Below are 15,761 nucleotides of genomic sequence, written 5' to 3'. Positions count from 1 at the left end.
TTCTACACTTTAATGAATGGTTGAACCTGCTTGGCATTAGTGCTGGATAAATAAATCAACTCTATTGTAATTTGGACCCTAAACTTGAAAAATTTGTAATGTCACTATCGTCTACTTGTCAAATGTTATTTTGGTGAATGTGATTTTTAAAAGATTATTTCAAAAGGAATCTGTTTTCAGGAGATTAAATGTAGGTTGTCATTTGTTTGTGAATGATAACATTTTTATACAACAGAACCAAGTTTTACTGAAGTACTAGTATTTTGAAGCATTAACGATATTCTCAATTAATGTTTTTGTGAATTATATTTGACCTGAAGTCAAGTTTTCCTAGCCTTGGTAGACTAATTATGGATCTATCGTTCTAGGAACTAATTTTTTGGCCTACTTATGCTGGACAGAAATCTTTCAGTAATCATCAGAAGAGGGGTATTAAAAATAATTTTGTGACATTTGTGATCTTGGTCACACATATGGGCTGGTCATTTGTTTGAAAGTTTGAATTACTGTACTTTCAGATTTTGTGATCTCATCTTTCATTTTAAGTTGCACTGCATTTCACAATTGCAAACTGCTAATTCCGGTGTCATAAGGAATTGAGATGGATTTTCAATTACTTTCTGTTGACATGTTTCATGAGTCTAGGTGAGAAATCTTGCCCTTGTTATCTGATGAAGCAGATAACTGGGACCTGGGATCCTAGGACCCATGGGTCCTGCAGAAGAGTAATACATTTTAGATATCATATCATAAAATTTGGGTATAATCAGTAGGAAGGCTTCCGAAATTGGAGAAAAATATTTTGGAATCAGTGAGTTAAAACAATAAACAGAGCAGCAGAGTAAAGTTCCTTATAGATTAGAGGAAAACAACAATTTTTTTTTACAATGTGAATTCAGAAGACCAAGAACACTTAGAAGGTATCAAAAGTTTATACCAAAGACATTGCATTGATACTTTTTATATTCAAATGTACATTCTAAACCTTATTATTTATATTCCAATCTATTTATTGTAATTAATATCTATTTATTTGTCAAATTATCAATTAATTCTAGTAAGTTTCACTGTGTGAAATAAAATATTAGCACGTATAAAGATAAAATATGTAACTATATATAATATAAGAAAAAGGCACATGTTTTTCAATGTATTGTTGTGGTTAGGGTATCAAAGGCAACTGTGTTTTAAAGTATTATTCCATTATTTCTACCTCAGTGTTGGTAGAGTTGGACCTAAAGCTTTACCATTTGTAGATTTACAGCCTAGACGCAAGAGGAAACAATGTGATAAACATTACCAATTTAAGGCCTAATATCAAGGAGAAACATATAGACTTCTCTTGTAACTATGAAAATATTGGGTGAAAGAAAGGCAGTAGTGTAAATTCCTGCCTGGTTGGATGGTAGACTGGCCAGGACATTAGGTAATCATGCATGTCAAAACTTTTTCACATTCTTGGCTTTAGCTACTTTTGAAATATTAGGTATAAGAAACAATTATATTTTGATAAAATACCTTCTAGTCTAAATGATTCTGTCTTAATTGTTCATCTCTCTATGATCCTTTTTAACTAAGATTAGTTTTGTTCCAGTAAGACAATCTATGCTGTCAGGGTAAGATATTCTGGTTGGTCTGTTGCTACATGGAAGAAGAGTAAAGGGTCAGGTAGACATTTGTGCCAGTAAGACCTCATTTAGGAATTTTAAGCTGCAGAAGTTTAGAAGGAGCTCTTAAGCAAGGCTTGCTTTGAATCCATTAGCTCCACAAAGCTAACTCAGTTGATAAATAAGTACTTGAAAAGCTATCACCTTTGGACCTAGCTATAAAGGCTTCAAAGTATGATCAAATTTAAAATGAAAAAGACTTAAAATAGTCATTGACGAAAAATTGCAAATGTGAGCAATCGACCAAACAATATGTTTTTTCCAATATACACAGAATTTTAGAGAAGTAAGATCAATAGCATTTTTAGGAACAATAAGGTTTCCTGGTTACAAAAAGTCAACTAAGGATATATGCCTTTATAAAGATTGCATCATTAACTACTTAACTTTACAGGATACTACATGCTTCAGCAGCACATTTACCCAAATTACAACAATATAGAGATTATCATGGCACTTGCACAAGGATGATATGAAAATTTGTGAAGTATTCCATATTTTTCATTCTTCAGATGTAAGAAATGAAAAACAGTTATTAAAAAATTGATTACAAAAATACAAGTCATTATGTCAAAAATGAACTTTACAACTTTGGTGCGGGGAGGGAGCTAGTGAGGAGGATTGAGTGGGGGGGGCAGAGGGAGGATGGGAAGGGATGGGAAGGGGAAACAAAGGAGGAGGCTACAATGCTTGATAAGAAATTTACTCATTATCTTGCCTATGTAATTGTAACCCCTCCGTACAGTATTTTCACAATAAAAAACTAAAAAAATACAAATGTAAGAACACATATAATTCATTGAACTTAAAGTTAGTTAGACATCAGTGTATTAAATCCTCACCTTAGAAAGGCCTTTATATAGCATAATCTTTACAAAACTTTTGAAAGTAGATAACATTGTCATTTTATCCCAAAGAAGTAAAATACTATAAGGACTTAGGTAAAAAAGGAATCTTAAACTTTTTCTATATGGAATGCTATCTGAAATAACACATTTATTAATGAACCTATATATTATAAAACAATGTAGAATTCAAAGTATTATATCTAGGAGAGAATGAAATAGATTATGGACATTATACAAACAAAATACAAATTATTTTAAAATATACTTTTTTCAGACAAGTATCAGAAATATTTTCAGTTTCTGTACTACTCATTTCAACAGATAAGTTAAAATGATTTCTGATTTAAAAAATCACAAACTCTGCAGAAATCATTATAGATGTATACAAACAACTCTTGAATACAATTAGACATCAAAGTCAGGCAATTCACTTGAAGAATACCATTGAATCCATGAATTTTTAAAGTAAGATATTGCCGTTGCTCTGTATTGTGAAAATATTTTGTACAGACACAAAGATGGATTGGCATTTTTGAAAATTAAGAAACTTAACCAAACCATTATGACTTAGGAGAACAATTTTTACAGCCTTCCATAACTTCAACGAGGTAGTGATACGTATTTATTCTTTTGGCAATATTAAATGCAGTTTCTTTCAAGTTGTGCTTCAGACTTTGTTTGATATAATGCTTCAATAGAAGGAGATGGAGCACATCTTTGCTATTTCTATTCCAAGCAGCAAGATGCAAGGGGGTTAAGAGAACTTTAGTTTGGGCATTGGTATCTACATAGTGATGAACTAAGAAAGAATCCACTCTTGTATTATTCAACATATAAGCACTGAGCAGGGGTGTCCAGCCATTCACAGTAATTGCATGAATATCTGCCTTGAGCCACCAACTCATGTAAGATTCCTGATGAAGAGAGGTATACTCATCATCATCCCTAGTATTCACATGAGTGGCCTTTTTGGAAAGTAGTCTCTGCACTGTAGTAAGCCGATTACTTTCAGCAGCCCACAGAAAAATTTGCTTGAATACGTCTCCACTTTTTTTTGCAAATAATACCATTCCTCACTTTTTTATCTTGTTCCTTGTCTTCATCAGAATTGCCTAACCAGAGACACTGAGTACCAGTGGGAATCAGGTACACATGTATTCCCCAATAGTTCACGTTGGTTGAACTGCTCAGAAAAATCCAGTGAATTTTCTACATCTGTTATTTCACCATGATTTTTTTCTCTTTTTCCATTTTTACTATTTGAAATTATTCTAACTGGAGAGTAGGGAATTTATAGAGAGCAGAGGAAATGTTTTCCTCCATATTGAAAGGTACAGACTGAAAATGAGGTGTCTTCATGTGCAGCTTATTCTAGGAATGAGAAAATATGAAATAATGCCTTCTATGTAAATGATTTGGGGAATGGCAGAGCAGAAAGTGAAATGATGCAACCAAAAATATAAAAGCAAGATAAATTAGGATAATTATGGAGCAGTCATATTATCTATGAGAACCATGAAAGGGACAGAGGAAGAGAGAGACAGATGTGCAATGACCTAGCTAGCCACAAAATCCAGGCCTCAGATCAATTTATAGAGAAAACAATTTTATTTTTTAAAAGAGATGGAAATAGAATTTATGTATTTACTTGAAATTAGTAAATACACTTTTAATAGCCTACAAAAAGAGACATAGCTTTGACCAAATTACAGACAAGGATCTAAATCCCTGATAATTCTAGTAACAGATCTGACTGAAATCAGTTGAATATCACTTTTCCTGTAGAGTGAAGGAATAGGTCCAGGCTAGGAAAGCAGCTAGAGAAGGCAGACCGATTGTATCTGGGACAAAACTTTGTGGAAAATGGTATCAAGGATTAATTACTAGTGATCCACTTGCACTGGAAGTGTGAATCTGAACTATTGCTTGCTGATTATGAACTATTGCTTTAATCATAATATGTTCCAAGAAGAAAAGGTGAGATTTAATTGATAGCAAAGGATTAGTAATACACTTTGACTTCTCATTAAGGACCTTCAACCATCAAAATCACATGAAGTCAATAGACAGGCCTACTTTTTTAGATGAAAACAGGTGTCTTTAAAAATAAGGTAATTAAGTATTCCTACAAAAGACTTTTTTTTACTACTGCATTATACAGTTTTTTTCTAATGTTGGGTAACAAATAATGGATCTATTAGAAAACTCTTAAAGCTCATGTGTTCAATAGTGAGTTTTCTTATATCATGGTATTTTTGTTCATGGTTTTAAGAAGAAATTTACTAGCTTAAATTTCTGACAGGACAATATCATCACTGTACAACTTGCTTCTATACTCTAAGTTTTAAATTACTATCTAAGTATGTGTATTAGATAGCTATAGAGGAAAATCTAGAAGCCACACTGGTGGCTCATGTGTTTATCCTAGCTAATCAAAAAGATGAAATCTGAGGATTGTGGTTTGAAACCATACCAAGCAAAAAACATCCATTAGATTCTGATTTGAAAGTAACCAGCAAAAGCTAGAAATGGAGCTGTGGGACAAGCAGTAAAATTCTAGGCTTGAGAAAACTAAAACAAAAAAACAACAAATTCTGGGACAGAACCAGGTCCTGAATTCAAGGCTAGTATTAGCACAAAACAAATGAATGAATGAATGAATTAAAATAAATTAAGTGGTCACATGTGGCGAGGCAAGTAAAATGTAACACCCATGGTGACTGGATTGTGTATTATTTTGTAATAAGGCAAATTAATGTTTGTCCAAATCACTAATATTTTATTTGTACTTTTTTGTATTAAACCCTGAATTTAGCATGCATATATATGTGTGTACATGTGCACACATGTGTGTATGTGTATATGTGTGAGTGTGCTGTTGCAATGTTGCTTGCCAATGTGGACAGGGAGAGGCTGAAAAGAGCTAACTTTGTTGCAATGCTTTTATTTATCAGTGTTTTGTCATGTCATTTCTGTGGAGCCACTCTTCTGTACATTTTATTTTCAAATAATAACATCATCATAAACAAAGCATATACAACATTAAGTTAGATAAAAGAGACCAATTTCAGCTCTTATTATATGTTAGGTAAGAAGATGCAGATATAATTAGGTAGTAAGTTAGTGCTATAAGATGACTGTCAGTACAAAATATGTATTTGACCTCTTAAATTCGTTATACTTTTAAGATATACTCATGGAGTGAGTTTGACATACTTGACCAAACAGGTATTACTCTCGGGTTATTCCCATGAAACACAAGGTGGATAAACTCTTTCCAGATTTCTGTTGAAAATAACTTTCTTTGTAACATCATATCTATTCTCACTAAGATAATCAACACTGTATTTATTAGGTTTGAATATCCCATCAAATTGACTGAAAATCAGTATTGTGGATATGCTTGTTAGATATACCTTTCAAAAACAGACAAACAAAAAGCCTGTGTCACCTCCAGATTGTGGATGCATTTGAAGTTGTTTTGTACATGCAATTGGATCTTCACTAATGGCTCTTTTGTGGGAGTAACTATCACAACTTTAACAAATAAGGCTTTTCGAATATCTTTTCCAATATACATAACAACCCAAAGCGAGTCTTGCAATTTCTGAAAAGCCTTTGAATATTTCAGTATTATTTCAGTTCATTGACTATAGAGCTAAAGACATTTCTGAAATAAATATTGTTAAGATCTGAAGATGTAAGTGGGTATATAGGCTTTTTTATCTATCATTTTATGAAAACCCAGTTTTTATGAAAGTAAATGAAATTGAATAAAAGTGAATTTGGTAAGCTAATTATTAGTATAATTTTGTTTTCTAGTAACAGTTTTTTGAATGTAGATGATGCAGTTAAATTATTTCCTTTGTGGCTCTGTACTTCAGTTAGTTTCATACTCTTTATAATTATAAGAGCGAATGTGTAGAAAAATAAAGGTATTTGAAAATGATTAGGATTAATCTTGTGTTTTGTGTCCTACTTTCAAGAAAATGAGTTGTTTTCAAGTGTTAATATTTTATGATTGAATCTTCAGTAACACAAGAAATTTTGAAAAACGTGCAGTAGTATTGATGTCTTTTTAAACCAATTGTATTCACAAGTTGGAGAGTATTTAATTGATGCTTAGGTCTTGGTGTCTATGATTTTTAACCTCTCGTTCCTAACATTAATGATAGTTAAGACTGCATTTTTGGGTATATGAAAGGTAAAATATTTATCTGGGGTCAAAGGTGATTTTTATATCAGTCTTGCTTTAATAGCATTTTAAAGTACTACATTTCTCTCAAAGTGTTGGGTATAAAAAGTAATCAAAATACTTCTAATGGTAAACAACTTATCTGAGCTACAATGTGGAAATGATTGGTCTATAGACCTGCAGTCTGTTTCCATCAGGAATTGGGGAGGTTATTCTTTCAGTATGATTGTGTTAAACAGAGATGAGGGTCCCCAGGCAATGCAGTGTTGTCATGGGATAGAATATGATTTCTAAAATTTTGAGCTAGAAATCAAGAATGTTATAGTTTAGCAGTTCCTTTCTCCAGGGAGGTATAAATCGATTATGAACTTGGAGTTTTCATATTACAGTTACTTATTTCCTTTTTTTCTTTCTTTTTTTTTTTTTTTTGGTTGGTCATGGCGCTTGAACTCTGGGCTTGGGTACTGTCCCTGTGTTCTTTCGCTCAAGTTGATCACTGTACCACTTCAGCTACAGTGCCACTTCTGGTTTACTAGCTGTTTATTATAGATAAGAATCGCTCAGACTATCCTGCCTGGGCTGGCTTTGAACTGCATTCCTCAGATCTCAGCCTCATGAGTAGTTAGGGTTACAGGAGGAGCCACCGGCATCCCGCTTAGTTTCCTATTTTCTAACAAAGGTAAAGGGAAATATCATTAGAATGTGGACAATAATTCTGGGAAATTTTCCTAGAATTAGTGGACTAAGTGCTGGTATTTTAGTCATAAATTAGAATGAAGTTATTTCATACGGAGGGAATGGGGCGCAGGCTACGATTTACCATTTGTGCAATTTTGTACTAGTAATTCCAACTCTGAAAACTTCAATATCATCATCTCAGAATTAGAAATGGAAGTAGTTCTACTTTATGGGATTATTGTGAGGATTAAATTAGATACCATGGGTAACGTACTTGGAAAAACAATCAGCATTTGATCCTTTCTCCCTGTTATTTTATTATGTGATGAATTCTAACATTTTTACTGTGATTTTTATATTGTGTCTCTTTAGGATACGCAATGTGATGTATTGACATTCATTTTGTTGGTCACTTTTATGTCATTTTGAGGAAAAAAACTGCAAAGAAAATTTCTGAGAAGGAAACTATTATTTTGACTCATGGTTTAAGAGAACACAGTTTAAGATTCAAATGTTTCCATTGTTTTGTTTTTTTTTTGGGGGGGGGGAGGCGGTCCTGTCGTGGGTCCAGAACGCTGGGCCTGGGAGCTGTTCCTTAGCTCTTCAGCTCAAGGCTAGCTCTCTACCACTTGAACCACAGCGCCACTTCCGGCTTTTTACATTTTGCTTATGTGGTGCTGAGGGATCGAACCCAGGGCCTTAGGCATGTAAGGCAAGCTCTCTACCACTGAGCCACCTTCCCAGCCACGATTCCATTGTTTTTAGTTATATTTTTATTAAATTGTCGTATGAAGGAATTTCCATTCAATAAATCAGTTTATAAGTACAGTGGATCTTTACATAACTTTCCCACACCCTTCCAAACCTCACCCCACTTTCATTTCTTCTAGTGTCTGCATTGAATATTATACATTCCCTCTCTTCGTCCATAATTCTCTTTATTCCTTCCCTTTGACTTTCTCATATCTGCCAAATGATAGCTTCTTGGTGTTCATTTTGTTGGAATAAATGTTCAATTTTATAAGAAATTACACATTTTAAATACTCTTCTGCAATACTATTGTGTAAACTTGCATAAAGACCTATGTTCCAAATACACGACAGAACATGGGTCCTTTGTGTGTCTGGCTCTGACTTAATTTACTTAACATATTTTTAGATCTATCTATTTCTTTGCAAATTATGTAACAGTCTTCATAATGGATGGGTGCAATCCAATTGTGTATATGTGCCCCACTTTCTCCAACCATTCCTCCACCATAAGGCTTGTGGGCTGTTTTCATAACTTGGCTACAGTAAATAGTGCAGCAGTGAACATGGTTGTGAAAGTGATTTTACTGTATCTTTAGGAAGAATTCGTCACTATCTTTCTGGGAGCAATCCTCTAAGCAATTTTCCAGAATAAGCACATCCCTCCTTTCATCTCCATCACAACTTTTTGCAAGTCCTCAAAAACATACTACACCCTACAGGTCTCAATAAGCTAAAACCACACTGTGCAATACATTTTTTTTCATGATTGTACACATAATTTAGTAAGAACCTTCTATGTACTTTTATAATTTGGGAATGAGGGACATGACAATAGAGGAAAAGTAAGATAAATTCAATTTAATTAGCTATTATCATATTTAAAAACATTTTCAGCTCTAACTCATAGCCTCACTTACTATTATTTTAATCATTTTTTGATTACTTCATCAATCCCCTAAATTATAACAGGTGCATTAAATACAAAAGCAAAAATTGTGGTTTGGTTTTGACACTCATGTGTGAGGATGCACAATATGGGCAAATAGAGAGATTGGAATTAATACCCATTACCCATTTTGTTAAATTAAGATGGTTTTCCCAAACTGATTCTCGCAATTCATATTCCATTCAACAACAAGAAACATGTGACAATTCCCTTTGTTTTCCTCATTAATAACTTTTGTTTCTATTTTATTTTACAACAAAGGTTGATTTTTCATAAATCTACTGTAGATACAAAGATACGTTAAAATACTTCTATCTTTATGCATTGATACACACACACACACATCTGTTACACAGGTTGTAATGATAATTTATAACTTCTGTAACTGTATGATTTACTAAATTATTTAAAAAATAGACAGCTTATGCCTGGAATCTTGATTACTCAGGAGGATGAGATCTGACGATCCTGATTTGAAGCCATCTTGGGCAAGTAAGTCCATGAGACTATTATCTCCAAACAACGAACCGAAAATCAGAATTGGAACTGTGGCTCAAAGTAGTAGAGTGGTAGCCTTGAGCGAAAAAGGTCAGGGACATCACACAGACTCTTAGTTCAAGAACTATAATCTAGCCAAAAAATCTAATTTACACCTGTGTAAGTAGAGTATTTCCATCACCCAAATGCACATCCATGCTCATTTGCAAGATAACTCTGTTATGTCTGGAGTACCACACAACATTATAGCTTAAGTAGAAAGGATCACAACATGGGTTCACTCTATCTCTCTCATGGGTTTTTTCTCCACTGAAATACTCAAATCTTACAATCATTCCAATTATTTAAAGTCATAGCTTTTTTCTTCAATAACCATAATATAGTTTGCATTGAGTGTCTTGTATCTCCTAAATGGGTGTTCTTACCCTTTTGTCATGCCCCCAGCCCTAAATTAGTCTGATTATTTTTCAAATAGAATCGGGCTTCCTTCTTGTGTATGATCTTGGGCTCAGTCCACTTTATGTTATTCTTCCTGGAATTTAGAATAACAGGTGCATGGCATTGTGTACAGATCTTTCTGTCCAGTCTAAGTTTTAACCACTGTCCTCACAACAGTAGACTCCCATGTAGTCAGGATTTTCAAAAGCTTATCATAGCTGATTTTTTTTAAAATCTTTGCATTTCTTGCAGGTTTTTGAGTACTGAATTAATTTGTGTTTTCTTGGGTTGTTTTGTTTCATTTGAATGTATGTGTTGAGTTGTTCCAAACTTTCCTTTTGTTTCTTTCACTAACGTTCTTACCTAAGTGCTGAGAAACCAATTCTTCTTTCTCAAGATAGTCAAGGTCAACATTATTTATTCCAAAGCAATTTCAATAATATTTAAACACCTTCATACCTATGAATGTTATATGAATGCTAAGTGCTGAGAAGGGTCTTTTTTATTTTCACAACAGTCTTTAGCATACACAGACAGATCATGAAATATATGAAGATAATAAAACTACAGATGCTTGCCAGGTGGAGAAAAACCTATTATGAATTGTTTGACAGAGGCTTCCCTTCTGGTGAAAGAAATACGCTGTTTGATGCAGAATTTCACAAAATCATATAGCTAGGAAGAACCTAAACAATCATGCAATACTACAGAGTTGAGGGAGATGAATTGCCCTCCTGAATACTTTACTTTTGGGTCAAATAAAAGCAGGCTTGCAAAAAGAGAATAGACTTTAGAGAAACATGATGAGTTGATGTAAATAGCTGCTTAACTGATTTTGTTAATTTGTGAACTAATACATGGCAATAGGATACAGCAAGATAAAAAACGAAGAAGGTCACATTGAAATACTCATTGGTGTGTTTGTGTGTTCACGCGCACGTGTGTATGCACATGCACATGTGCAGGTACTCATGCATGTATTCATCATTCCTGAAGCTTGATAGTGCCTGGTCACTATCCCTAAGCTTCTGTGCCCAAGGATAGTGTTTTACCACTCGAGCCATTGCTGTATTCTGATGTTTTGGAGATAATCACATGTGTTTTCATGACTGGACTGGCTTTGAACAGTGGTCTTCAGATCTCAGCCTCCTGAGTAGCTAGCTAAGCTGATTCAGGCTCTGAGTAGCTAGTTAAAATTCTGACTGTCCGTTATGCTTCACTGCTCTTTTATTCTTTTCCTGAGGTAATCACAAGCCTAGCTCATATATATGTCTAGTTGCTTTAAAAATATTGTTACTGTTTGGCACCAAGGGCTCCCATCTCTAATCTTAACTACTTAGGAGGCTTGAGAACAGAACCCAAACCAAAAGTTTAGTGGACTTCCTTCTCAATGTGTTGCTGGGTGACTGAATCATTTCAACCATCCTGCGCTATCTAGAGGTTAAGATTGGAAGGACTGCAGAATCCAGGCCAGCCAAGGTAGGCAGCTAGACCAATTGGTTGCAACTCTGATGCCATTGATAATGGGAAGGCTAAAAGGACAGATCGGGTGCAAGTTCTTGTGGAAAGGGAACCCCTATTCTAAAATTAACCACTGATATGATGCCAGCTTAGAAAGAACAATACTCCAAGTTGAAATCCCCACAATTACCCACAACCAAAATAGGTAAATATATTAACATCCCAAAACTTAGTACAATCTGTTCTTTGGTTTAATATCATCTTTATCTGATTATCACATGATGTGACAAAATCGTTTCTTCATTATCTTAAGATAAATTTAAAAGACCTAGAAAATTCTTTCTCAATTATTAACTGCAAACGGATGGCAATTTGTCTCATTTCTCACATATTTGACTACCACTATAAATTCATCTTATGATTTTTATTAATAGTAATATATTCTGATTTATTATTTTACTTTGTAACATTTGTAAAATTTTGCTTCTCTGCTGAAGTTTAAGTATTTAAATAGTATCATCAAAGTATATTCCTTGGGTACTTAGGGCAGCTTTTTACAAAGTTTTTAAACAATGGCTTCTAAGAATTCTTTTTTTTTGTTTGTTTATTTTTTGTTTTTTGTTTTTTTTTTGGTCGGTCGTGGGGCTTGAAGTCTGGGCCTGGGCGCTGTCCCTCAGCTCTTCAGCTCAAGGCGAGTTCTCTACCACTTGAGCTACAGTGCCACTTCCGGTGTTCTGGTGGTTTATTGGAGATAGGAGTCTCACGGTCTCTCCTGCCCGGGCTGGCTTTGAACCGCAATCCTCAGATCTCAGCTTCCTGAGTAGCTAGGATTACAGGCGTGAGCCACCAGCGCCCGGCTAAGAATTCTTAATTGTTATATTATTTAGTTTATTTTTAACTTTAATTTAATTTTATTGTAAAGGTAATGTACGAAGGGGTTAGAGTTACATAAGTAAGGTAATGAGTATTTTTTAAATGGAAAGAACATTGTTATCCCCTCCATAGATTTTCTTGTACAGTAAAAGAAAGAAATACTGATGCTTTAGCTGTTGCTATTGATCAATAGGTATTTTTGCTTTCTTTGTTCATGCATTTTTTATTATTAAATTGATATACAGAGGGTTTACAGTTACTTAAGTCAACTAAAGAATGCATTTCATTTTATTTTCTAAATTTCAAATTTTGATTTTAATTATTTTCTTTTGCTTCTTTAGAGTAATTCTTTTTTCAATCATAGGATTAATTAATTTAATTTTGCATGAGTTTTACACATGTAAATTATTTAGACACATATTTTGCTTTTAAAATATTTAACATGAATATTTAAAAATTATTTTCTTAATTTTTATATGGTTGGTGAATTTAAATAAATTTAATTTCTTGTAGTTCTAAACATATTTGTCGTTACTGTGTTTTCAAGAAGCACATACTTTATTAAGAAGGCTTCATTACCTGGTCACTTTTTGGAAATATTTGTACTTGAATTAAAAAAATGTTTGAGCAGGGCATGGTGATTTGTGGCTTCCATTTTTCTAGCTATGGTGGGAAGTATTAGTAGGGTTTGTGATTCGGGAGAGGCTTTGAAATGATGAGACCTTATTATAAAAGTATCCAGAATGAAATGATTAGAAATATAGCCATCTCTAGCGAGATATAGAGCACCTGGTTATCATATTTTAAATCTTGAGTTAAAATACCATTAAAATCAATTTTCTGCCAAAATAAAAGTATACATGTTTCAAAATGTTTATTATTTAAAACTTGTTTGCAAAGGTTCTCATGTCTTCTATTTCTTAATTTTCAATTTAGTTGATCTATAAGAATCCAAGTATATTGTGACTATTTTATTTCTACTAAACTTTTAAATAGTATGAGCAGTAATATGATTTCATATTAACATATTTTTACTATTTGTGATAATTTCCTCTGTTTAATATGTTAATATCAATATTCCAAATTGTGTGTGTGTCTGTGTTAATGTGGGTTTTTTGTGTGGGTGCTTTGTGTGTACTTTGTAATGTGTGGGCGATCACACCATTGCTTCACACATGTTAGGCCAATGTTTTACCACTGAGATATACTGTCTAGTTATAATTCAAATACTGCTTTAAATTATGACTTTAAAATTTTCATTTCCTATGAATTCAAAATCATATATAATAAAGTGTGATCCATCTTCTATCTACGTTAGCAATTTTTATTGTTATTTTATTGTTATTTACAATATTTCTACTGCCTTTCCACTTCCAAACTCTTGTGTTTGTTGTTGATGAAGGTTTTACTTTGCTTCTTTTCTCTCTTCATTCTTTTTCCCTTTAGAGTTTACCTATTCTTTCTTTTATTTCTTTGGAAATTATCATCTTCCTATTACAATTTCCTTACCTTGTAACAGGTTTTTACAATGCTTTATTTTCTATTTTATTTTCTATTTTCCCATGTTCTCTGACTCTCAGTCAAAACTATTAGGTGGATTAAAACGAAACTTGATTCAGGACACCTTATATTCCACTTTCTCTTCTCTGAAGTCTTTCTGTTTTTTGAAATACAGTACCAATGACATACAGCTCCTATGTGGTCCATCATTCTATCCCCTCTCACTCTCCTCTGCTGTGCAGAGTTATCTAAATCTTAACTCCTTCCTAAATTAATTTTAGAAAACAAATATAGTCTTAGAGCAAACTAGCCTTGGAATACATTTCTTAATTGTTTTGAAATTAAAAAAGAACTGATAATCCTTTGCATTGGAAATCATTTTAAAATGTTTATCACTTAATATAATTCATATACCAAGCAAGAATAAGTTTATATAATCATTACACATAGCATTTTATTACTACTGTAAATGGAATAAAAGTCCCGTCCCAATCTATTACCCAACTCTCATTATTCCTAATTCCTAATCATCACCTAAATATCTTAAACAATCTAAATAGTCATGTCTTTAACATAGAAGTAAATATTCTATACTTTTACTTAACATTTTCCAGGGACATGTATTCATGTTTCTAAGAAATAGTCACAGCAGTTAAAATTTGCTTTTGTGAAATTAATGTGATACATTTTCTTGTTGTTGTTCTTGTTTGCAAGACTTTGGCATTGTCTCTAAGGCTTTTTATGCTCAAGGCCAGCACTCCACAACTTGAAGCACAGAGCTAATTCCTGTTTTTAGTGATTAATGGAGATAAGACTCTAACAAGTACTTTTCTGTCTGGGCTAGTTTCGAACACAATTCTACGATCTCGGCCCCCAGAATAGCTCAAATTATAAGCATGAGTCACTGGCATTTGGTTTGATGTATTTTTTTAAATTTTAATTATGTTTTAAGGTGTACCTTTCACTATAATGTACATGGTTCTGCACAGAAATTTAGATATTTGTACATATTTCTGATGAAAAATAATCTCTAAAAATGTATGTCTTTCTGCACATAATGTATTTATACATATATATATATATATGTATTTCTGAAGACAGACTCCTTCTAAAATTTTTATGCTACTATTTTGACCTTTTTCATTTCAAAGATATACAGTCTTTACCTAAAAGTTTCCAAGAATAAAATAACTAATACTTGATTTGAAAGTGGAGATTATTACTTTAAAGGAAATTTTAGATATACACATGATATTGTAGTAACATTTACAGTATATCACTTGAAAAACGTTCTGTTCAAACTCTTAAATATTTGTGTGTAGTGACGGAGAGAGAGGAAATTAATTCATACTGGTTAGGAATTTGCAATGTTTCAAAAATCTATTCCATAATTTGTTATAAGCACATAGTCAAGCTACCTGATATGGTTTAGTTTTTTTTGTTTCTTTATTTGTTCAAAATTTTAAAATGGATGTATGCACAGTTGTAACATTAAAAGTATTAATCAAAAGACAAATAATAGCAAAGTCATAGACACATATCAGAGTTTCAATAATTAGCACTTATGGTGATAATAATTTTGATGAGGATTATGGCCACAGTGTAGCCTGATTATGACTTATTTTTGTTTCTGCATGAAAAAATTTGTGATTTTAAACCAACAAACTGAATTTGACTCTTTTCTTATTTGTAAGGTAAGGTGGAAAATGTAAGGACTCTTCACTGTTCTTTTTCTTACTCTAGAAGTCAACAAATATATTCTTCAATATTTCTGGTAGATTATATCCATTTACAGATAAGAAATGTAATGCTAACAGTCAATGTAGTGAGTAAATAATGATACTAGAATTTGTTTCTGAGATCTTCACTCTGTGGGCTTACATGGAGCAGTAATTTGGTGATGG

General features: G+C 32.9%; 1 pseudogene; it reads left to right on the top strand.

Annotated features, from left to right (window-relative positions):
• The first annotated feature begins 2,069 nt into the window (after positions 1–2,069).
• Positions 2,070–2,169, top strand: LOC122120740 (annotated as a pseudogene).
• Positions 2,170–15,761: the final 13,592 nt, after the last annotated feature.

Source organism: Dipodomys spectabilis, unplaced genomic scaffold, assembly GCF_019054845.1.
Source record: "Dipodomys spectabilis isolate Male_0828 unplaced genomic scaffold, ASM1905484v1 ptg000005l, whole genome shotgun sequence".
Classification (NCBI taxonomy): Eukaryota; Metazoa; Chordata; class Mammalia; order Rodentia; family Heteromyidae; genus Dipodomys; species Dipodomys spectabilis.
This window is presented reverse-complemented; position numbering and strand designations above follow the sequence as displayed.